Here is an 8792-nt window from a genome sequence, read left to right as displayed (position 1 = left end):
CATGAACTTACACACACACACATAAAAGGATCAACAGAGACTGTCAAAATACGTGGCTGCAAAGCATCATATTAGATGATATTTGCTCAATAAAGATAGAATTCTTGATATAATGTGGCACCCAAAGTACTCCTAACATTCATTGTGAAAATGCTATCACTCAAATAACAGAACAACTTAAACATTTTCTATGATTATAATAGCCATTTATAATTAATAGATATTATTAAATATTAAAATTATTGTTTATTACTGTTAGTATTACTAAAAAGTAGCTAATTTTTAATATTTGAGACTGACCTACTTTTTGGGGGAACTGCTTTAATCATTAATTCTTATTAAGACTTTTTTTCTATTCCGTCCACGACTACTTTATTGCTTCCAAAGACTTCAATTCCTCATCCGACTTTTAATATACTGAAAAGGCCAATATAATAAAAGCACTGCACTGAAAAAAATAAGCATTCTTCTGTTTTCTCACAAAAATTCTGTATTTGCAATAGACTGAGAAGTTTCCCCCTCCCTTTAACATGTAAGTATAGATTGTGTCCTTAGATTATAAACCATTAACATATTTTTATTTATTTATTTTTTTGAGGAAGATTAGCCTTGAGCTAACATCTGCTGCCAATCCTCCTCTTTTTTTTGCTGAGGAAGAGTGGTCCTGAGCTAACATCCGTGCCCGTCTTCTTCTACTTTATATGTGGGACACCTGCCACAGCATGGCCTGACAAGCAGTGTGTAGATCCGCACCTGGGATCCAAACCTGTGAATCCCGGGCCGCCAAATAGGAACGTGCAAACTTAATGCTGCATCACTGGGCTGGTTCCCCATTAACGTATTTTTAAAAGATTATTACCTAATTTTAGCACAAATAAGAAAAGTTCAGAAGCAAAAAATCTAGAATTCCTTACTAACAAAGCATTTCCCATGTTTCTTCTTGTCCTTTTTTCAGATGCATAAGTTTTACACATCTACAATCATACTATGGGCACAACGGTGCCTTTATCATTTAAAGGTATGTAATATGCAATTAACAATACTGTATACCCTGTATAATAAATATTTTAAACGGGTGTATACTGTTCCATTTAGTTGATGTGCTATAACTTAACTATTGCTATTAAAAAGAGAAAAGCAAAAGCATCCATATTTAAAATGGCTAGATAAGTACCTGGTACACAGTAAGTTCTATGTCAGTGTTGGCTTTCACTATGCTCATTATTATCATTATCGTTGCTATTATTCTGTAATTATTATTATTCTTAAAGTACTGGAAAAATGAAATGAAAAGAATAAAATGAAATATAAAATATTCAAATTAAATTGATATGTATATATTCTTGTGAAATCCAAGAGAACTAAAAACATACTAGAAATAATGAAACTTTTGTAAGATAGTTCTATAAAATGAATTTATAAAACACCAGAAGCTTTGTTTATACAAACAGTAACTTGTTAGAAAACATAATGGAACAAAATCACAATTATAGCTAACATTTATTGAACATTTGTTAAGTGCCAGGCATATTGTAAATACCTTAAATTTATTATATTTACACATTGATCTTCGAAACCATATGAGGTGCTATCATATTCATCAATTTAAGACATCTGCTGTAATACACATCATAATTTCAAAGATGTTAAAATATGGGAAAAACGTATGTCTTAGAATCAGTAAAATACAGTATTGTCATCCCTATTTTATAGAAAAAGAAATTTAGAAAAGAGAGGTTAGAAAATTTGTTCAAGGTTACTCAACATGAAAGTGGAAGGCAGCTGGTTCACTTTCTAACTATTTCTTGGTATATATAAATAAAGTTGTTTTTCTAAATTAACCTTGTACCCAGAAACATTACAAAAGGTCAGTATTAATTCTAAGAATGTTTTCATAGATTTGTTTTACATTTTCTATTTATACAGTTAGAATCTGCAAATAATGATAGTTTTATTTCTTCCTTTCCCTAACTATTCATTTATTTTTCTTGCCTTCCCCTTTGGTTGAACAGAAGTGGTGATTTCAGGCATCCTCATCTTGCCCTTAAACTTGAATGGAAAGATTGCATCATTTCACAGTGAAGTATGATGTTTGCCGCATCTACTGTAGTGTTCATGTGTTTTTGTCTTTGTTATTCTGTTAATATGGTGACATTATTGACTGATTTTCAGATGTTAAATCTGTCTTGCATCCCTGGAATAACCCAACTTGATCATGATCTAGGATTCAGTTTATATATCCCAGGTATAACTTGACAATATTTTGTGAAGGATTTTTAAATCTATGTTCATGAGTGAGATTGATTAACTAGTTTTCCTATTTCTTAATGTCATCATCAGATTTTATTTCCAAGTATATTTTTAAAAAACTTAGTATCATGAGTTTAATGCAAATACGGATTGAAAATGTATCAAATATCAGTAAAGATTGATTTAACCCATTGAGTAAAGGTGGTCCAAGAGGATCTGAGAGAAGATATGCATGTAATAAAAGAACTCAAATAAGACTGAGGGGCACATATACAAAACTAGTTAATGTCCTACAGGGCAATAAAATTGTAACTTTTGAGGTTATCTTTTCTAATTCACAGAAACCACTCACAGCCCTACTGGACAAAAATCTATATACTAATTACTAACTTCATTAAGTCTAGGCCTTAACCAGTAAATTCTAAGTAAAATAAAAATTCCTCTCCTAGAGAATTAAATATTCCTTGAGTGGGCTTGTTCAACAGCACTCCAGAGTAACACAGAAAGGATGTGCAGTAAGTCATCCTTTCCAAAACGTTTTGAGTAGAAATGCCGGGTACACTTAACAGAATCTTGCTTATACTAACCTCATAAAACGAGTCCCCTATTCTGTTTTCTTGAAAAGTTTCTGTAAAATTGGCAATTTTCCCCTTAAATGCTTGGTAAAATTTGCATGGGAAGCCCTTTAGGCCTGGAAATGTGTGAAGCTTTTTAGTAATAAATTTAATTTCTTTCACATATATAGGACTATTCAGATTTGCCATATTTTTGTGCTTTCAAAGTTTTCTAGGAACTCTTCCATTTCATGTAAGTTTTCAAGTTTACTAGCATAGAGTGGTTGGCAATATCCTCTCTTATCTTTTTAACATATGAAGGAACCATAACGATGTCCTCCTTTTAAGATTTCTGTTACTGATCATTCATGCCTTGGTCCTTTTTATCTCAATGAGTGTTGCCCAGGATTGATCGACTTTAGTCATTTCCAAGAACCAGTTGTTGGCTTTGGCGACTTCTCTATTTTATGTTTATATTCTATTTAGTGAATTTCTTTTTTAACTTCATTGTTTCTTTCTTTGTTTCTTTGGGTTAAATTGCTATTCTTTATCCAACTTGTTATAATGATTGCTTAACACTGATTTTCAGCTATTCTCCTTATATAATACATATACTTGATATATATATATATATTTGAGGCTATAAATTTCACTGGAAATACTGCTTTAACATTATTTCACAATTTTGACATGTCAAATTTTTCATTAGCTATTTGTTCAAAATTCATTAATTTCCTTTGGTATTTATTCTTTGTGCCATGCATTATTTAGAAATTTATTGCTTTATTCCACATATTTGAAGATTTTCTAGCTATCTTTTTTTTATTTTGGTAAAAAATGTAACATAAAATTTACCATCTTAACCATTTTTCAATATATAGTACAGTAGTATTAACTACACGTACCTTATTGTGAAAAACATGTCTGGAAATTTTTCATCTTGCAAAACTGATACTCTATACCCATTGAACAACTTCTCTCTTCCTCCTCCCCCCAGTACCTGGCAACCAACATTCTCTGTTTCTAAGAGTTGAGTACTTTAGATACCTCATATAAGTGGAATCATGCAGCATTTGTCTCTTTGTGTCTAGCTTATGTTACATACTGTTTTTTTTACATACTGATCCTCCATACTGTTTTCCACAGTGGTTGCACCATTTTACATTCCCACCAAGAGTGCACAAGGGTTCCAATTCCTCTGCATCCTTGCCAACACTTGGTATTTTTTATGTTTTTTTTTTTTTTAATAGTAGCCATTCTAGCGAAAGTGAGGCGATATCTCATTGTAGTTTTTATTTGCATATCCCTGACAATTAGTGATGCTGAGCATCTTTTTATATCCCTTTTTGCCATTTGTAGATCTTCTTTGGAGAGATGTCTATTCATGAACTTTGCCCATTTTTAAACTGGATTATTGTTGTTGTTGAGTTGTAGGAGTTCTTTAAATATACTGGATACTAATATGGTTTGCAAATATTTTCTCCCATTCTGTAGGTTGCTTTTTCACTCTGTTGATTGATTCCATTGCTGTGCAGAAGTTTTTAAGTTTGATGTAGTGCCAGTTGTCTATCTTGCCTTTGGTGCTTGTGCTTTTGGTGTCATATCCAAGAAATCATTGCCAGAGCCAATGTCATGAAGGTTTTCCCTTCATGTTTTCTACTAGGAGTTTTATAGTTTCAGGTCTTATGTTTAGGTCTTTAATTGATTTTGAGTTAATTTTTGTATATGATATAAGGTAAGGGTTCATATTTATTCTTTTATATGTTATTCTTTCGTATGTGGATATCCAGTTTTCCCAGCACCATTTGTTGAAAATACCAACCTTACCCCATTGTGTAATCTTGGCACTGTTGTCGAAGATCATTTGACTATATACATGAGGGTTTATTTCTGGGCTCTCTATTCTGTTCCATTAGTCTACATGTCTGTCTTTATGCCAGTATCATACTTTTTAGATTACTGTAGCTTTGTAATATGTTTTGAAATTAGCAAGTGTGAAGCCTCCAGCATTGTTTTCCTTTTTCAAGATTGCCTTGGTTATTTGGGGTCCTATGAGATTCCATATGAACTTTAGGCTGGTTGTTTCCATTTTTGAAAAACAAATGCCATTGGGATTTTGATAGATACTGCATCGAATTCGTGGATTGCTCTGGGTAGCATGAATAATTTAACAATATTAAGTCTTCCAAACTATGAACATGGGATGTCTTTCATTTATTTGTCTCTAATTTTTTTTCAGCAATGTTTGTGTCTTTAATTTTTTCCAGCAATGTTTGTAGCTCTCAGTGTATAAATCTTTCATCTCCTTGGTTAAGTTTATTCTTAAATATTTTGTTCTTTTTAAGGCTATTGTAAGTGGGACTATTTTCTTAATTTCTCTTTCAGATTGTTTGTTGTTAGTGTATAGAAATGCAACTGGTTTTTGTCAGTTGATTTTGTATCCTGCAACTGCTGAATTTTTTCATTAGTTCTAACAATTTTTTTTTTGTGGAATCCTTAGGTTTTCTGTATATAAGATTATGTCATCTGCCAACAGAGAAAATTTTGCTTCTTCTTTTCTGATTTGGATGGCTTTTTGCTTCTTCTTGCCTAATTGCTCTGGCTAGGACTTCTAGAACTATGTTGAATAGAAGTGGTGAGAGAGCATACTTGCCTTGTTCCTAATCTTAGTAGAAAATCTTTCAGTTTTTCACCATTGAGTATAATGATAGCTGTGGACTTTCATCTATGGTTTTTATTATTATTTGAAGTAATTTCCTTCTATTCTTAGTTTGTTGAGTGTTTTCATCATGTAGGGTGTTGAATTTTGTCAAATGCTTTTTCTGCATCAATTGAGATAATCATGTGGTTTTGTCCTACATTCTGTTAATGTGGTATATTATATTGATTGATCTTCATATGCTGAACCACTGTTGTTGCATTCTGTGAATAAATCTCACTTGGTCATGATGTATACTTCTTTTAATATATTTTGTGTTGTGTTTGCTTGTATGTTGTTAAGAACTTTTATATCAACATTTATCAGGGATATTGGACTGCAGTTTTCTTTTCTTGTAGTATATTTGCCTGATTTGGTATCAAGGTAATACTGGCCTCATAAAATGAGTTCGGAAGTGGTCCCTCCTCTACACTTTTTTGGAAGAGTTTGAGAAGAATTAGTATTAATTCTTTGAATGTTGGTAGAATTCTTCAGTGAAGCCATCTGGTCCTGGGCTTTTTGTTTTGTTGAGAAGTTTTTGATTAGTGATTCAATCTCCTTACTATTTATAGGTCTTCTCAGATTTTAAATTCCTTCATGATTCAGTCTTGATAGGTTTAATATTTCTAAAAAATTATTCATTTCTTGTATGTTATCAATGTTTTGGCATACAATTGTTCATAATAGTCTCTTATGATCATTTTTATTTCTGTGATACACAGTTGCAATGTCTTTTCTATCATTTTTTATTTTTGTTACTTGAGTCTTCTCTTTTTCTTAGTCTAGCTAAAGGTTTTAAATTTTGTTGACCTTTTAATCCAACACTAAGTTTCTCTGTTTTTTTTTTTCTATTGTTCTTCTATTCTTTATTTTGTGTATTTCTGCTTTAATCTTTATGATGTCTTTCCTTCTGTTAACTTTGGGTTTAGCGTGTTCCCCTTTTTCTAGTTCCTTGAGGTGTAAAGTTAAGTTGTTGATTTGAAATCTTTCTATCTTTCTTGTTTCTAATGTATGTGTTTACCGCTATTAATTTCTCTCTTGGTATTGCTTTTTTTGCATCCTGTAAGTTTTGATTTTCATTATCTGTATTCATTTCCATTTGTCTCAAGATATTTCTAATTTCTCTTGTGATTTTTTTTCTTTGACTCATTGGTTGTTCAAGACTGTGTTAATTTCAACATATGTGTGAATTTTCCAGTTTTCCTTTTGCTATTGTTTTCTAGTTTCACTCCACTGGGGTTGGAAAAGATACTTGGTATGATTTCAACCCTCTTCAATTTGCTAAAACTTGTTTTGTGGCCTAACAAGTGATCTATCCTGGAGAATGTTCCTTGTGTGCTTGAGAAGAATGTGTATGCTGCTGTTTGGTGGAATATTATTTTTATGTCTACTAGGTCCAATTAGTCTACAATATGGTTGAAATCCTCTGTTTCCTTGATTGCCTTTGATCTGGTTCATCTATACATTATTGAAAGTGGAATATTGAAATCTCTACCATTATTGTGTTACTGTCTATTTCTCACTTCAATTCTGTCAATGTTTTCCCCATATATTTGGGTGCTCTGCTGTTAGGTGCATATATATTTATAGTTGTTATACCTTCCGGGTGAACTGAGTCTTTTATCATTATATAATGTCCTTCTTTATCTCTTGTGACAGCTTTTGACTTAAAGTCTATCTGATATAAGTATGGCCACCCCTGCTCTCTTTTGGTTACCATTTTCATGGAATATCTTTCTCTATCCTTTCACATTCAGCCTATGTATATCCTTATATCTAAAGTGTATCTCTTGTAGACAACATACAGTTGTATCTTATTTTTTTTATCCATTCAGTCACTTTATGTCTTTTGATTGGGGAGTTTAATCTATTTAAAGTAATTACTGATAGAGAAGGACTTACTATTGTAATTTTGTTGTTTCTTTATGTCCTATTTTGTCACTCTTTTCTCTCTTGTAGCTGTCCTTTGTGTTTTGTTGATTTTTCTGTAGTGACATGCTTTGATTCCTTTCTCATTTTCTTTTGTGCATCTTCTATAGGTAATATCTTTGTGGTTACCATGGGAATTACATAAATCATCTTATAACAATCTGTTTTAAAATAAAAACAACTTAACATCAATCACATATAAAACTCTACTCCTTTACACTTCTCCTTCCCAGTTTATGTTATCAATGTCACAAATTATATCTTTGCATATTTTGAATACTTCAACATAGTTTTATAGTTGCAGTTATTTTTTATGATTTCATTTGTAAAATTCTATACCAGAATTAAAAGTAATTTATACACCATCATTATAATATTACAAGATTCTGTATCTGTCTATGTATTTACCTTTATTAGAGAGCTTTACATTTTCATATACATTAGTGTTGTGCTGTCTAGTGTCTTGTTCTTTCAACTTGAAGAACTCCCTTTAGCAATACTGGTAAGGAAGGCAAGTCTAGTGGGGATGAACCCCCTCAGCTTTTGTTTATCTGGGAAGGTCTTTATTTCTCCTTCCTTTAAAATTTTCCTTAATAAAATGATGGAATAAAACTAAAATGAAGTTATGAAATTTTCAAACAAAAACTAAGGAAAATTATTACTAGCAGACCCACACCAAAGGATACTGAGGGATGTTAAGGACTTAAGATGAATATTATTAACTAGAGTTAAATAGTTGTTTATTTCTTGAGGATAAAAATTACAGTGAAATAGACAAACGATGAGTGCATCATCAGTAAGATTTGACAAATGCATTACTGTCATCCTGAATGCTCCCTCACTTTTATTTTTGAAGAATATTTTTGCTGAGTATAGAATTCTAGGATGACAGTTATTTTCATTTAGCACTGCAAAATATATGAGTCCATTGTTTTGGCTTCTTTTTTTCTGTTGAAAAGTAGGTTTCATTCTAATAGTTGCTTCCTTAAAAGCATCCTGTTTTTAACACATTTTGGCTGTTTTCAAATTTTTTTCTTTGCTTTTGCTTCCAGCAGTTTTATCATCATGTGCCTAAATATGTAGCTCTTTTTGTTTCATCTGTGGTTCATAAACCCCTTGAATCTGTACCTTGGTGTGTTTCACCAATTTTGGAAAGTTCTCTGACAATAGCTTTTCAAATATCGCACCTTTCCCATTATCCCTCTCCTCTCTTTCTGACACTCTAATTACATGTATCTCAGACCTTCTCACTGTTTCTATTTCTCCTAACCTCTAATGTGTATTCTCTTTGTTTCTCTCCATACTTCATTCTGAATGCTTTCTTCTGATCTCTCTTCCAATTTACTGAATCACTCTTTGGC

Source organism: Equus asinus, chromosome 2, assembly GCF_041296235.1.
Source record: "Equus asinus isolate D_3611 breed Donkey chromosome 2, EquAss-T2T_v2, whole genome shotgun sequence".
NCBI lineage: Eukaryota > Metazoa > Chordata > Mammalia > Perissodactyla > Equidae > Equus > Equus asinus.
This window is presented reverse-complemented; position numbering follows the sequence as displayed.